A 15,602-nucleotide genomic window follows, 5' to 3' on the forward strand; every position below is an offset into this window, starting at 1 on the left:
CTGTATCTTGAGCCATGTTTATGCTACAAACTAAAGCCCCTATGATTCTTATATAAACTTTCCTTGATGATAGGTATCTCCAAATATATTTAAATTTATAAATGGGAATTTTCTGATTCCAAAAATGACAAAAATACATCTTTTATTATTGTAATGTGTGAGTTTGTAATTTTTGTAATTTGTGGGAAATATTTACCACAACTATTTGACAAGATAATAATCTACACAATAGGTCTCCCGATGTAACAAACACATCTTCTGTTTCCAATATTTCCAGGTGGCAGGGGAAAATATTTGCGCTTAAAAGTTAAAAAAAAGATCTTCGTGTCCAGTGAAGATGATGGTCTGTATCTTCTGTGTTCATTAGTTCAGGGGTCTGAGTGATGGCAGTCACTCAGGTCCATCATCACCAATCCTCACTCGCCCTCTTTCCTGTTCTAATTGCCTGAATAGTCGTACTGCCTTTGCCCATTAGTATAATATCCATTAGTCTTCCTTTCCGACCCTCAGACCACCACACCCTGTCTTTACTACACCTCTGAGACACACACACAAACGTAGTTGCAGGCAGAGCATAACACAGACATACATAGAAGCAGTGTAACACATGCAGAAATGTCTAAAGAGCCTAACATGAGTGGGCTCTCTCTTTGTTTTGTTCATATTCACTGTGATTTTTGTAGATTCATTACTAACCACCTCTCATTTTTACTCACCCTGCAGAGCTTTGATCTGCTTGGCGCTGTCTCAGTCTAAAACTCACACTTCTCCCAGCACACAAACAAGTACAACGAGCATCCTGCAATCTGGCTTCCCCAGAAGTGACGAGCTAATGTCGAGCTCGTCTGCGAGCCTCTGGGTAAGAGCTGAGCCCTTTTCCAACCTGCTTTTATGAGAGCGGAGAAATGGAAACTAGGGAAATGATTTATCTCAGTAACCCTTCAGGAGTTCCTCTGATCTACCAATGAGATTGTTCTCTCACGCTTATGAAAATAAAGCTTCATGCAAAGTAGGAACATTTTATCTGACCAGGAGGTGAAATAAGTGAGCTGACTTTTAAAAAAGTGTTTGAACAGACTACCAATTACACATGAAGTTCAACTTCCAGGTTCACGACCCCTCCTCTCGTTGTTGCTTTGATTACTGACACAAGCTGAGCCACATACAGACCCTAAGAATGTGATCATAAAAGTCACAGGTTTTGAGTATGATCAGTGTTGCACTGTTACATCGATGCTTGGTCAGGACTCAACAGCTCCATGTTATGACAGATTAAAAGTCCTTCAACATGTGAAATAGACACAAAGAGACAGTTGGGAAAATTGCTCTTGTTAGACTTTCTACTTATTTTTGACTTTCTATAGTTATGATTATATTTGTAATGCATACGCCAGTAGTTTGCCTTCATGTACAAATGTGAGTCAGAGTCTTCTTAAGTAAGAGTAAATGAGCAAATACAGTAAATACAAGTGAAACAAATTTATTAAAGGTCTGGGTGACCTCTAATTTCCTGCTTCTAAATTCAGATAAATCCGAGGTTATTGTACTTGGCCCCCAAAATCCTAGAATTATGGTGATGTTTAATTAGATGCTTACTCTGGATGGCATTACCTTGGCCTCCAGTAACACTGTGAGGAATCTTGGAGTTGTTTTTGACCAGGACATGTCCTTCAATGCACATATTAAACAAATATGTTGGGCTGCTTTCTTGCATTTGTGCAATATCTCTAAAATTAGAAACATCCTGTCTCAGAGTGATGTTGAAAAACTAGTTCATGCATTTATTACTTCTAGGCTGGACTACTGTAATTCATTATTATCAGGATAAAGCCTTCAGTTGATCCAAATTTCTAGCTCTCTTCCACAGCATATCTTTTATCTTCTCTTCCTCCCCTCACCCCTAGCTGGCTATGGTGGATGGCCGCCCTTACCTGAGCCTGGTTCTGCTGGAGGCTTCTTCCCGCTGTCCCCAAGTGCTTCCTCACAGGAGGTTGTCTGTCCCGGGTCCTTACCCTACAATATAGAGTGACTTGAGGTGATTTGGCTTTTTATAACTAAAGTTGAATTCAATAGTTTTACTATGGGATTTATCTTTGTAAGGTAAATATTTCCACAAAGTTTAGGACAGTGGTGTCCAAACCCAGGCCTCGAGAGCTGGTGTGCTGCAGGTTTTACATGTGTCCTTGATCCATCACAGCTGGCTAAATGACTAAATTACCTCCTCAATATGTCTTGAAGTTCTCCAGAGGCCTGGTAATGAACTAATCATTTGATTCAGCTGTGTTGACCCAGGGTGAGATCTAAAACCTGCAGGACACCGGCCCTCGAGGCCTGGAGTTGCCCAAGCCTGGTTTAGGATATGAAAAGATAAAGTAGTATTTCTTTATAATGTGTTGTTTATATCCTTATAATGTGCTCCTATATTAAGAGTGTCATATAATTGTCATCCAGATCTGATACTGAGCATTTTGAATTTCTCATGTCCAAATAAACTATCCATAAATCCATCCTCTTAATCTCCTATCTAATTTCGGGTTGCAGGAGGGTTTAAGGTTATCCCAGTTGTCATAAAGTAAGAGATGGAGTACGCCCTGGACAGTCCACCAGTCCATCGCAGTGTTAACACACACAGACTGATAGTCATTAACAATGAAATTCACACCTACGGCCACGTTAGAATCAGTAATTAACCTGAGGTGCATGTGGTTGGGAGAACAATCACTGAACACACTGACTAGGCTGAGAGGGTACCCCTTGTATTAAAATGTAACAAGAAGGGGATCCTGACGAAGAATAAGGAGCTTCTGAGTGAGACTGTACTGATTGAAATCGATGAAAAAGGGACTTCTGGCACAGGATGATGAGAAGAGATCTAGCACTAGATGGAAGAATGCTGAGAAGCAATGTGCTATCACTGCATCATTATTTCATAGTCTGAAGAGGCAGATCCATCTCAAGCAATGTCAAGCAGTCAATCAAGATTAGCCTTTGTACGTATTTATGTGAGTGTAGTACGGGTGGGGCAGTCGCTGGTACAGCTTTAAATTTTTATTCAGCGCTGGGTATCTGTCACTCATTGCTCTGGGGCAACAGAACTGGGAGAAGTGTAGCCGGATTACACAAACTGAAAAAAAAAGATTAAATATTAAGCTTGCACTCCTTTGACTGACCTGGTATATGCAGCAAACTGATCTGAGGGAGGTCAGGCCTTTAAAGGTCAAAGGTTGGAAACAGGAATGAGAGCGTGTAGAAGGAACAGGACCTGAGGGACCCGCCTCGAGGCAAAGTGCTGCAGTAGTTTCGGACAAATGAAGTGCTGGAGTTTCGGCCTTCACTTGTCTGGAAGATGTCATGATCACAAGAGGTGTCAGTCACAGGAGATTAAGGGACATCCCTTGAGCGGTGGTCTTCTGGGATTCTCCTCCATCAGCCTGCCCAGGTGATGAGATGACTTACTATCTGCTTCCCCCCTCGAACCTGTGCTTGCTTTACATGTGTGAACAAACAAATACGAGCCGACGCAGACGATCCGCTCCCCTCCAGCATGAAAGAAAGATGATGGCATGAATGATGTATTGTGCTGTTATACACTACAAACATGGACATGCACACACAGGAGGTACAGGCGAAAAACAGAGTATCGTGAATGCTACTGTAATTCAGCCTGTCTGCTGCACAGAAAGAGTGGACAGCAGAGAAAGAATAAAAAAGAAGAGGTTGAGTGACAGATGGCATGTTTTGAGTCAAGGCTGACATTAAATGCTTGTATTTTAACCACTTTTTCAAAGGAAGTGTCGCATTAGACATGGGAATGACAGTAGAATGCATCTAAGTAGGTTTACTGTATGTGAAAATTTGGAACTTATTTTGCTTGTTTTTAACCCTTCACTGACAAACCCTGGAAGTTTGACAGTGACGGTGATTTGAACTGATTTAGAAACTCCCTTAGAATATAAACTATAGACAAGCTGGAGAGAAGCTGGCAGACAGACAAAAAAATCTGAAAAGAAGAGATTTTGAAGCACAGACTCCTACAGGACTCCTCATACTCCTAGTTTCTGACACCCATGTCACTGACATTTGGATATTTTGTCAGTGTTGGCATCAACAGCTGTGGCAGCACATCAATGATTGTGAGGTTATAAAACTGCAGCTATGCAAGATAATGTGGGATTCAGCTGTGCAGTATGTTAAACAAGAACAATATGAGGATAAAATTTTAAGCAGCTTGAGCTGAGCGTGAAGTGGCCCAGGTAAAGAGACTGCTTTCATTTATGATCAATTATGCATTTATATGGCACTTTTAAACAAAACAAATCACACATTCATTTAACTTTCACAGCAGGCAGCTGTACAAGTGTGTTCACAGTCTGTCTAATGAGTTAGTACACTCAGTTTTTTTGCTACAGGACTCAGTTATGGGTAACACTTCATAAAAGCTATTTAGGTGCTTTCAGCTGCTCTGCTATTTTCCCAACGGGTCACCACAGCGGATGGATCCGTGTCTTTGATTTGGCAGAGATCCTGATGTAACCCTCCCATCAACACTTGGAGTTAGGCGAATGTGTTAATAAAAATAGCATGGAGCCATTTTATTATTGTAACAAACAAACAAGTAAATTATATTTATTGTAATCGGGTCAGTTTGTTTGTTAGCATTCTAGCGTCCATAATTTAATGTAACATTTACTATTCATTATTTTGTTTTTGGTATGTCATTGAATGTGCAATGATTAAAGGCCTTTGCTCACCAGATGCATAAACTCGTGCTAATGTTTTTCTGTGTTAAAAACATTTTTCAGACTCAGATTCTGGGTAGGTAGGGTATAATAGGTACAGATTCTGTACCTATTATGTGGAGATAATTCATGAGGAGGAAATAGCAGCATTTATTTTTTTCAGATTGAGTTTGATTTTTCTGATTTTTGCATGCGAATAAGCAGATCTGACCAATCAGACCATTGCATTTGGCAACAAGAGCACTCATAGCTCAAAACTCACACCTGTACTGAATATACAATGATTTGGAGATTTATTTTAGATTTAGTCAGCCGTCTCTCTGAAATTATTTGTCTGCTAGCTTGAATCTTTAGAATTCATAAAAAAACAGCTGATCAAAAGTTTAAGACCACACCTCCAAAAAAAACCTGTAAACCCCCCAAAACAGAAATCAAAGTTCCAAATATGAACTTAGTAATGAGTGGCTCCACCGTTATTGTTGATCACTTAAAAAATTCTTTGCAGCATGCCTGATGCAAGCGTTTCGATGAGGTGAAGACGGCCGCACAAAGTGCATCTACTGTTTGGAACTGTTGTCCATTTTTGTAAACTTCCTTTGCCATCCATCCCCAAAGGTTCTCAATTGGATTTAGATCAGGGGAACATGCAGGACGCTCCAAAAGAGTGATGTTCTTCTCCTGGAAGAAGTCCCTTGTCCTGCAGACATACTATATGTATGAAAATAGTCGAGATACAGCTTTAACTTCTAGATTAAACCATCAAATTCTCCCTGCTGCTGACTTCTCTTGATAATTGGATGAACCCAGGATGTGGGTTCATCCAACTGTCCCTTTCTTGTTCAGAAACATCAGAACCAGCTCATTATCGTTTAGTGTTGACTTAGTTTTTTTTCACTGTCTTTTAAGGACAAATTATTTTGTTCAGATCCAAAATTGTCAATTTTGAATTTGATGGTCTTCTTTGGCAACACCCTCGGTGTGTAAAGGCCTTTAGTCACGGGATGGACTGACAGTAAGAGCAGTGTCATCCCCAAGCTGTCGTACTTTAATCTGAAACACGATCTTTGAGCTGAGAACAGCCAGTGAAAGAGAAAATAAACAAAAAGTGAAAACAAACCTAAACAAAAAAAAGATATAGATCACTGCAACCTGACCTGCCTATCTGATCGCTTCTTAAAACAATTACTAACATCAGTTACAGCTTTGTAATAAAGCTTCCAGATAATTGTTTACAAACTAATTGTTAATTACTGATGATTATTATACAGAGCTGAACAGTTCAGATGCCCATCTGTGGAAGCGGTGCAGAGATGTTTACTTTGGATTTTTTCCCACTCTGTTTCTATTCCTTTGATCTTGTTTGTATGCAGGTGTGCAAAAATCTCCGTTTGTCTGTTTTTGCAAAGCTACCTACTAATTTTCCAGTGTTTGACAACAAAAGTAAGCATGAACTGAAGTGAACTGTATATAACAGCTGTCCTTCATGGGCTTGTGGGGTTAAGACAACAACAACAAAAAGCAGTTCCCTAAAGAAAAAGAAAAAAAGAACCTTATCTGAAATACGCTGGAACTGGTTCAAAAACATACATAATGACTAATGGGGTAGATAAAGCTTCTCAGAAACAACTTAATGCCAGCTTTACATTTACATACCAACTGTCAGGGGTTGATAACATCTCGAGCATCTGATTGAGTGGTGACAAAAACGAACGTACTTATTCTGACAAATCTCACTAACAAGCTTCATTTAGCTGGGTTTCTATGAGTTTCCAACAGACTGAAATAAGATCATAAAAGGCAGTTCAATCAAGTGTCTTTTCAAACCTTCATTTCCATGTTTGAAAACATAATTCAACATCTTTTCCTCAGAGTGTTCATGTTTTACTGTAAGTGTGCCAGAGTTGTTTTGAATTGCCTCTCTGCTTACAGGTAAACCATTTTCAGTATCATGGCTACATTTCTCTTTTTAACATATGCCAAGTTTCACCTTTTTTATGTTATTTGACACACGCTTTAAAACGTGGTGCTTCTACACACTGGCAAGTCTATGAGTAAAAGTCTTGTACATACTTAACTCTTCTCAGAACAGGACACTGTGAGCTGTGGCCAAAGTTTGAACTGCAGCTGCTGAAGGAATGCATATCAAAAATATATTAAATGTCCTACATATATACTGTGAACACACTTATAGGTTAATATACCAATATAAACCGTGAAAACAGGGAAAATAGAAACTTAAAGTATATTTATGTTCCCAAAAATAAAACCTTGAAGCACTATCCTGATCCTAAAATTTTACTTAGGGTTGAAAATCTAATTGTAAAGTATATGGATAATGACATTTGACATTTATTTTTATAAGGCGCATTAAGCGAAACAAAACAGTCAGATAAGTCAAACTTTACTCAACTCATTCTTCTTGCTTGCTCCACTTCCATATCATTGATTCAATAATGTTGAATTCTCTTGCAGCTGCTTTATTCCCACGTTATTGCAGTATATTAATGACTAACCTCATATTGCGGATGAATTATCTCAGTTGTTCTCCTGACTGAAGTTTGGTCTGTTTACAGCATCCTGCCATGCGATTGCATTTGTCCCTAACCATCGGGAACCCTCACATTAACTTTTTTCGAGTGGAAAAAAGTTAGCGTTCATCCTCCAGCTTCACTGTTTATGTTATGCTAACATAGCTGTGTCGGTAGCGATCACGTAGCTCATCATTATATACCAGCTAGCCCAACTTCAGTAACCCTACAAACGTCACTGCTGTTTAGTTTTCTGTCTTCATTTATGTTAGAAGTGATAGCAGAGCTGTACATTTTAATTTTTTCAGAAATCTCTCAGTCAGAACATGCTATATCAGGTTTAGGTGGAAACTAGCGAGCTAACTTCCTGCTAACTTCTAACTCTGTTAAATGTAATAAATTCTGTTTTCATGGATGCCTGGATGTTAAACTTAATTGTTACACCTGGTAAAGCAGCAACGCTGATCATTTTATTAAAGATGAACGAATTTAGACAGTTTTTAACTCTCAGTGATGCCGCAGTGTTTGTTTGACTTTGGGACCTGAAACAGACGGCGTTTAGGACCCAGATTCCTCCGTGAGGCTCCTGACTACAATAGCGTAATGCTCCAACAATCCATCAAGTGGTGCAGCTTCGTAGCTTAGCAAAGTTGTACTAAAACATTTTTTGACAGATTTTTGAGCGCCATATACCACATAAAATCGGTTCGGGGTCAGTAAGCACAACCAGAATTCATACATAAAGGACACCGGCTTATAAGGCGCACTGTTAATTTTTGAGAAAATTAAAGGATTTTAAGTGCACCTTATAGTGCGAAAAATACGGTACATGAAATTTATCATTTTCTTGGTTGTGCTGTCACAAATAAGTCCAGAAACAGGAACAAATAAAATCATTTTTGTGATTATTTTATATTTTGCCATGACACCGAGCTGATTATTGGCTCCATATTATATGGGGCAATATTACTTCTAATGAACATGGCCCCTCCGAGCCTCTCCCTGCTGATTTTTTCTTTGCATTCGCTCTGTCTCGCTCTGTGTGCAATCAATATGAGATAAAAACCCAAATGATGAACTCCAACTAAGTGGTGTAAATTGATTGCCTTGCTGCACTACTGGGTATGTAAAGGTGCATCTGTATCAGTGCATGGAAGTGTTCGTGCATGTGTGTTTCGGCGTATATGAGTATATGTGTGTGCACATGTGCCCCACGGGGAGTGTGTGCTCTGTGATCCAGGTAATGCAGACCAGCGAGTGAAAAGGAGAACAAGTTAGAGGCGATCGCGCTCCATCCATCTTCTGTCTTTCACTGACCTCGTTCATCCCGTCTCCATTTATTGATCGATGGGATGACTCTGTGTTGTGTTGGCAGGCTGGTGACAAGGCTTCACAGGGGACACAGGGGTCCCACAGTGAGTACAGACACACATAAAAGCTAATCACGAGGACCCTGTAACACCAGCCATTTATGATTGTGATTTTTGTGTGTGTGTGTGTATTTGAGATTCTGGTGAATATATTTGAGCTTGGGGCTCTTTTTAGGTGTTAGAAGTTTTAATTCTTCTTTTTTTGTGAGTGTTCTTGTAATATTATCGAATCTTTGGTTGTGTGTTTATGTCTATTCTCGTTTTGTGTTCATGCCTGTTTTTATCACTCATCTCTAAGTTCCCTTGTTAAGTGTTAGCATTTATGTCTGTGCTAGACTCTTTTGGGATTCATGAAGGTTATATTCTTTCATGTCCTGTGTTGGTTGTGCTTCCAGTCTGATCCCCTTTTAATCCTCAGTGTGTTTGTATATTGCAGATTGCCTACATCAGTTTATTTCTGCTAAGTTCTGTGCTTGTTCCTGTGCCTTGAATTACACTTGCTCATTGGGTTTTAAACTTGTGATACATTGATTTGGTATTTTTCTTTTGTTGTCTTTTTGTTTTTTGGATTTTAGGTGATCCACACATCCACAGTCAATCCAAGAGCAAACTGACTAATACGCTTGAAGAAGTTTTGCTAAAAGATTGTATATTTTATCACTGCATAATTTGAAAGTAGTCATGACTTCAGCTAATAAGCCAAGTTTTTGGACATACTGTTTCAGGCCAAAAATGACTTTATTGACGATGTATCAGAACCTCTTTACTGACTTTTCTAAACATATTCAGTAAAAATGGTAAAACTGGGTTTCTTTTGCCCATATTTTGGATCTCTGCTATTGTACTCTATTCCACAACCCATTCCCAATAGATACAATATAGATAATGATAGTTAAATAACAGTTCACCAGAAAACAAAGAAAGTGAAAGAAAATGGGATCAGACATTTCCATATGCTGGCCCCAGTGTGCATTCAGACATTGTATAAGGACAGAAGTACTGGGCCACTAAGACGATGCTTGACGATGAAAGCCCGTGCCATGAAGCTCTCAGTGTTTTTGTCCTGATGTAATGCCAGAGGACTGCACTATGCGTCTCAGCACTTGGTGACCCCTGTCTCTGATGTTACATGATCTACAACACCACTTAAAGTAGACTGAGGAGGGGAGAAATTTCAAAAACTGACTTGTTGGAATAGTCAGATTGTATCCACCTCTTTCATTTGACATCATTAGCCATTTCTAGGTCCAAACTCTTCTTTGGTTCCCAAACTCCAACAAAAACTGTGGTATCACTGATAGTAAAAAATGGCCCATATTTTTTTATCTTCTATAAAATGATTAGTGTGGCAGTTCTCCCAGGTGTTATAATAAAGCTTAACACCTAGGCATCCATGAAAAAGAGGACTTTCCAAGTTAACTGGAGTTCCAAGTTAGCAGGAAGTTAGCTTGCTAGTTTTTGTGCTTCCAGGGTTACTAAATTTGGTCTAGCTGGCATATAGTGGTTTGCTACCTGGCGGCTAGGTACAAAGCTACGGCTATGATAAAAATAGCAAAGCGAAGATGTCTAAGGAGCTTGGAAAGAAAAGCGTCTGGACTTCTTTGAGTTGCTTGAAGACGTTTCACCTCTCATCCGAGAAGCTTCTTCAGTTCTGAGGGTCAATTGTTGGGGAGTCCCAGATTTAAACCCAGTGGGAGTTTCTCCCCCAAAGAGGGACAAAAGACCCCCTGATGATCCTCTACCTAATCACATGAGCCAAGGTGTGAAAGCGGGTGGGGGTCCTAATCAGCCAGGGTTTCGGGTGAGCTCATTGTGAAACCTGGCCCCACCCTATCATGTGATTTCCTGAGGTCAGATGGCCCAGGATGTGAGTGGGCGTTAAGGCATCTGGGAAGGGATCTCAAAACTGGACTATAGATGGCAGACAGTTGGTGTCGTAAACCACCACCTCTGTTCAAAGGTGGTCGCTCACAGTGGACATAGATGGCCTCTTTCACTCCTCTTTCAAACCATCTGTCCTCTCTGTCCAAAATGTGAACACTGGCATCCTCTAAAGAGTGACCTTTATCCTTAAGATGCAGATGGACTGCTGAGTCTTGTCCTGTGGAGGTGGCTCTTCTATGTTGTGCCATGCGCTTGTGAAGTGGCTGTTTGGTCTCTCCGATGAAGAGGTCTGGGCATTCCTCGCTGCACTGTACAGCATACACCACGTTGTTAAGTTTGTGTTTAGGAGTTTTGCCTTTCGGGTGAACCAGTTTCTGTCTGAGTGTGTTGTTGGGTTTACGACACCAACTGTCTGCCATCTATAGTCCAGTTTTGAGATCCCTTCCCAGACGCCTTAATGCCCACTCACATCCTGGGCCATCTGACCTCAGGAAATCACATGATAGGGTGGGGCCAGGTTTCACAATGAGGCTGGTTAGGACCCCCACCCACTTTCACACCTTGGCTCATGTGATTAGGTAGAGGATCATCAGGGGGTCCTTTGTCCCTCTTTGGGGGGGAAACTCCCACTGGGTTTAAATCTGGGACTCCCCACCAATTGACCCTTAGAACTGAAGAAGCTTCTCGGATGAGAGGTGAAACGTCTTCAAGCAACTCAAAGAAGTCCAGACCCTTTTCTTTCCAAGCTCCTTAGACTACGATGACCTGGATGACTGAGAACCTTCACAGACAAAGCGAAGATGGTGGATGAACATTAACCTTTTCACCCTCGATAAAAGTTAATCTGAGAGTCCCCAATGAGACAAATGCAAAACACACCAAACTTTAGTTAAAAGAACATCTGAGATTATCCATCACAAACAAAGTGCTAACATGCTGCTATGTGGTTTGGATAACTAGCTATTAAAAATCCCTGAACCTTAGCTGTTTATACGCTTATTTATATTAAATAAAAGAATATTTAAAGTATTACAACATGTTAAAAAGACATTAGGCTGAATGACCGCAGTCGGAACTTGGAGCCAGGTTGGTACATCATCATGTAAAGAGCGGATTACAGTACCTTACTCGAATTCAGCGGGCTCTCTAGAACGACTGAATCTGTCACAAATGTTTGCTGACTGATTTGGAGTTGATTTTATACAACTGTGGAAATGGAACTGAAAATGATTAAGAGGTGTGGCTCAATGCTTTTGTCCATATAGTGTAGGAAAATCTATATGGGGTCTGGGGTGATGGGGCCTGTTTTACTGAACTGTTTCTAGGTCTTCTTTTCCTCTTAGGGCATTTTTAAGATGACATTATTAAACCATATGGCATGAAAAATGGGCTTGGGATTGTTTTAGTTAAACACGGTACAAAGCAAACCAGGAATAAAAAATAATACTTCTTAGCCAGGTAATTGGCTTTTATGTCCGAAAATCTAGCTAAACAATACATTGTTGGCTTCAATCATGTAAAAATTAATTATAGGCAAGGGAATGACCACGTGTGAACTGATTTATTACAGGTGGAGTTTGGATTTAGCTAAGATCTTTTTGATTAGTTAACATTTTTTTAGACATAGCAATGGACCCTTATTACATTGTTCATTCTCTACTTTTCTTATGTTTGTGGAACGTATACCAATCGAACAGGACAAGAAAAATACATGAGCATCCACATTTTTAATTACCAATCCACAGCTTTGTTCTTTTGGGGCTGGACTGAAACCTGAAACCCATTATTCATCCCAACTACAAGACATTTCAGTGGCTTTGGTTTACAATCACTGCAGACATTTCCCTATCGATCAGTCAGTAGCAATCGCAAGCAATCTGCACCCAACATTTTAGCATGCGACTTCCTTATTGGCATTTCCCTCAAAAGCAGAATTTGATTATGGGTGTTGACATTCAGAGGGATCGGCCACTGCACTGATAATTAGTAACACTGTGCTGATTCAAATGATCCATCATGGCAATGCCTTGCAGATGAAACTGGTGATTTATCATCATGTGGAACATCTGTGACACAGAGGCTCAGGACACCAAGTGAGAAAGGCCTGTGCTGGTGGAGAGTAACAAGCTTTAATGAGCTCTGTATGAACTGTAGTTCACATTTATAAAATTAAAAAGTAAATGAACACAATAGTGAATTGAAAATACAAAAATCAAACGTTTTCAAGACCAACTAGTTCCAATTTTAGGCATCTGTCCAGTTGTTTGTCCCACATTTCAGTGATGGTTCATTATCCAAGACAACAGACTTCTGAATAAATGTATTTATAAGGATGGAGAGTACATTGTGTGTGATTAAAAGGCAGTTGGATTAGTAAGCAGACTAATTGATAATATGCATGTTGATTGGTGTCTCTTTTTTAAGTCATCATGTAAAGTCATAATCTGACTTCATCTCAGTGAAGACACATACTTTATTATCTAACCAGAGCAGGGCCTAGTCACAAAGACCTTTCCCTTCCATTAAAATGACGTGTTCGTTTAAGTGGTTATTACAAGTTAATATGTGTAATATGTGTGCTGATGTTGTCAACTTAACACTGGGCACCTGGGTAACCTGAAGTCATCAAAATGTTCTAAAATTAATTTCTGGCAACTATAGCTTGTATATTATTGATAACATTTCAGCTATCATTGGAATACTTGGATCATTCTACAAAAAATACTTCAAATCTAAGATCCCACGTTTTAATTTTTTTTCATCTAATCGAGCCATGCAACATTTAAACTTCATTCTAGGGGCTGAATTGAAAGTTGATACCGTTTAAGTTGGCTTATTTTTACCAGCAGAGATAGTCACATAAAATATTTAGAGTTGAAAAAACACATTTAAGAACTGCCAAAAACTGCAACCAAATCAATTTTACATCCACTCCAAGTGTCATAATCTAAAGCCAAAATCTCACATTTTCACAGGATGTTTTTTAACCAACTTCGGGCATCGGTGTCATGGGATATATTACAGACATACGAGTGCCCTGGATGTTTTATCTGGTAATTCAGTGGTGGAGAAAACATAAAATAGTGATTTTTTTTCAGGCTGGTGTTGCAGCAGTTTGTGAAATAATCTTAAAACATGAATCGTGTTCATGGATGTATACTGAAATTTTTGTTTCAATGTCAGTGACTTTAAGGGCTTCGGTGGAAAATACATTTTGGGTCAGAAGGGCATATTTATTTGTAGAGAAAGCAGAGATGTATCACCAACAAGCAACAAGGGAAACCAGTTTTTAAGACCATCATCATTTTTTACCCCAGCATTTCTTTTTGTAATGCTGACTCAAAATAGGCTAGTACATTTTGCAGTGCATAAATGATTAACCTCCCTGTAGATGTTAATTTTCAGCCTGCTGCTGTGACGACACTACTGCATACAGTAATACTGTTGATGTAAATTGGAAAAACCTCAGAAATCTCTGTAGCAACCGACAACACACAAATATAGATCTCTAAAACCATTTACTAATGTTATGTTTTTAAAAACTAGACTGTTAAACTGACTGAGGGACCATAAGAGTAATTAGATTAAATTTTGAATCATAATTGTACTCTGTGCTGTGTGTGTGTGTGTTAACAGTACTTGAACAGATCTCTTTTCCAAAGAGTGTAATAAAAGTTAATCATTGAACGCCACACACTGTTTAGAATAATTCCATTGGAGTAAATAGCTGTGAGGCTTCAGTTGGTCAGCTGTTTCACTGACGGCGACAGTCATGTCAATAGTGATAATCGCAGCAGTTGGAGGTTTGTCTGAGAGCAGGGGTACAGAGACAGATGTGGCTGCTGCTATAGATCCACGCTGCATTATCTGCACGGCCTCAGGCCAATCAACAGCCACTCAGGACACAATAGGAAGTACAGGTACGCACGCACACACACACACACACACACACACACACACACACATACTTAGACTTCCAAACACAAACTGAATGATGAACATTTGTTGCAATATTGATTTCTTAATGTTAAAACATTTTGCAAAGACATAAAAGTGTGGTATTAAGTAATTTACAGGAAGGACAAACTGAAAACTGAAATTATTAAAAAAGAACCAACTAGGAAAAGACAAAGACATAAATATTGATATGTTCCTCTATTGGAGGGTGTACAAAGGTTCACAAGGAAAGCGTTTGGTATGAAAGAACATGAGATGAAACGTGATTGCGAGCTTTATCGTCCAAACACGGCAGATTGCTGACTTCGCAGATGCTCTTGTGGTTAAATGAGGGTAAATCCATGCAGACTGGTTCTAAAAGGTACTAAAAAGCCTGAAGCAAGAGGAGGGGAAGTTGTTACAGTTACATAATGCCTGTTGTTTTAGTGAGGGATCCTTAACAGTTACATATGGGTGTATTCTATTTGTAATCCATACCTTGGCATACAGTGTCTGCCTTTATCACACATGTAGTGCACACCCACACCACACCCACTCAAGCATGTTATACATAAGCTTTCAATTTTTGAATATCCCGCCATCTTAGTCTTGCAAGGTCACATGATACACTCACCTAGCATCGCACACACGCCGAGAAACAAAAGTCTGACCTTCTAACAATACGAAGAGCCACGGACCACACAAAAGCTGTGGAGATATCACAGGCGTGTGTCCGTTTGAGGTGTTGTGGGCCCCTTTGTCTTGAAAACAATGACAGGTAAGAAGCAAAACAAGCCGCTTATGCCTGGAAGGAAAGGTAAATCTGTGGCTCAAATTCACAGAGATGGTGTGATTTGACATAAGTTACAGATGGGAGAAGCAGGATTAACGGAAAAACGGTTGATACCAGGAACCTTAAGTGCACCATAAAGCATCTGCCAATCTGTCATTCTCTTAGATGCATTTGGTGTCCTGTGGATAGGCACAGGGTGGTACTGATCTCTTTGCATGCATGTTATGGCAATTTTGGATGCCAAGAGACAACAGTCATCTTTTAAACAGCTACAAAGTGTGCATTTAAAGTATTTTTTGTAAGAGAAAACATTTGTTGGAGACAGTGGCAAAACCGAAATTAGTGGGACCGT

The sequence above is a fragment of the Oreochromis niloticus genome, linkage group LG10, assembly GCF_001858045.2.
Source record: "Oreochromis niloticus isolate F11D_XX linkage group LG10, O_niloticus_UMD_NMBU, whole genome shotgun sequence".
Lineage (NCBI taxonomy): Eukaryota > Metazoa > Chordata > Actinopteri > Cichliformes > Cichlidae > Oreochromis > Oreochromis niloticus.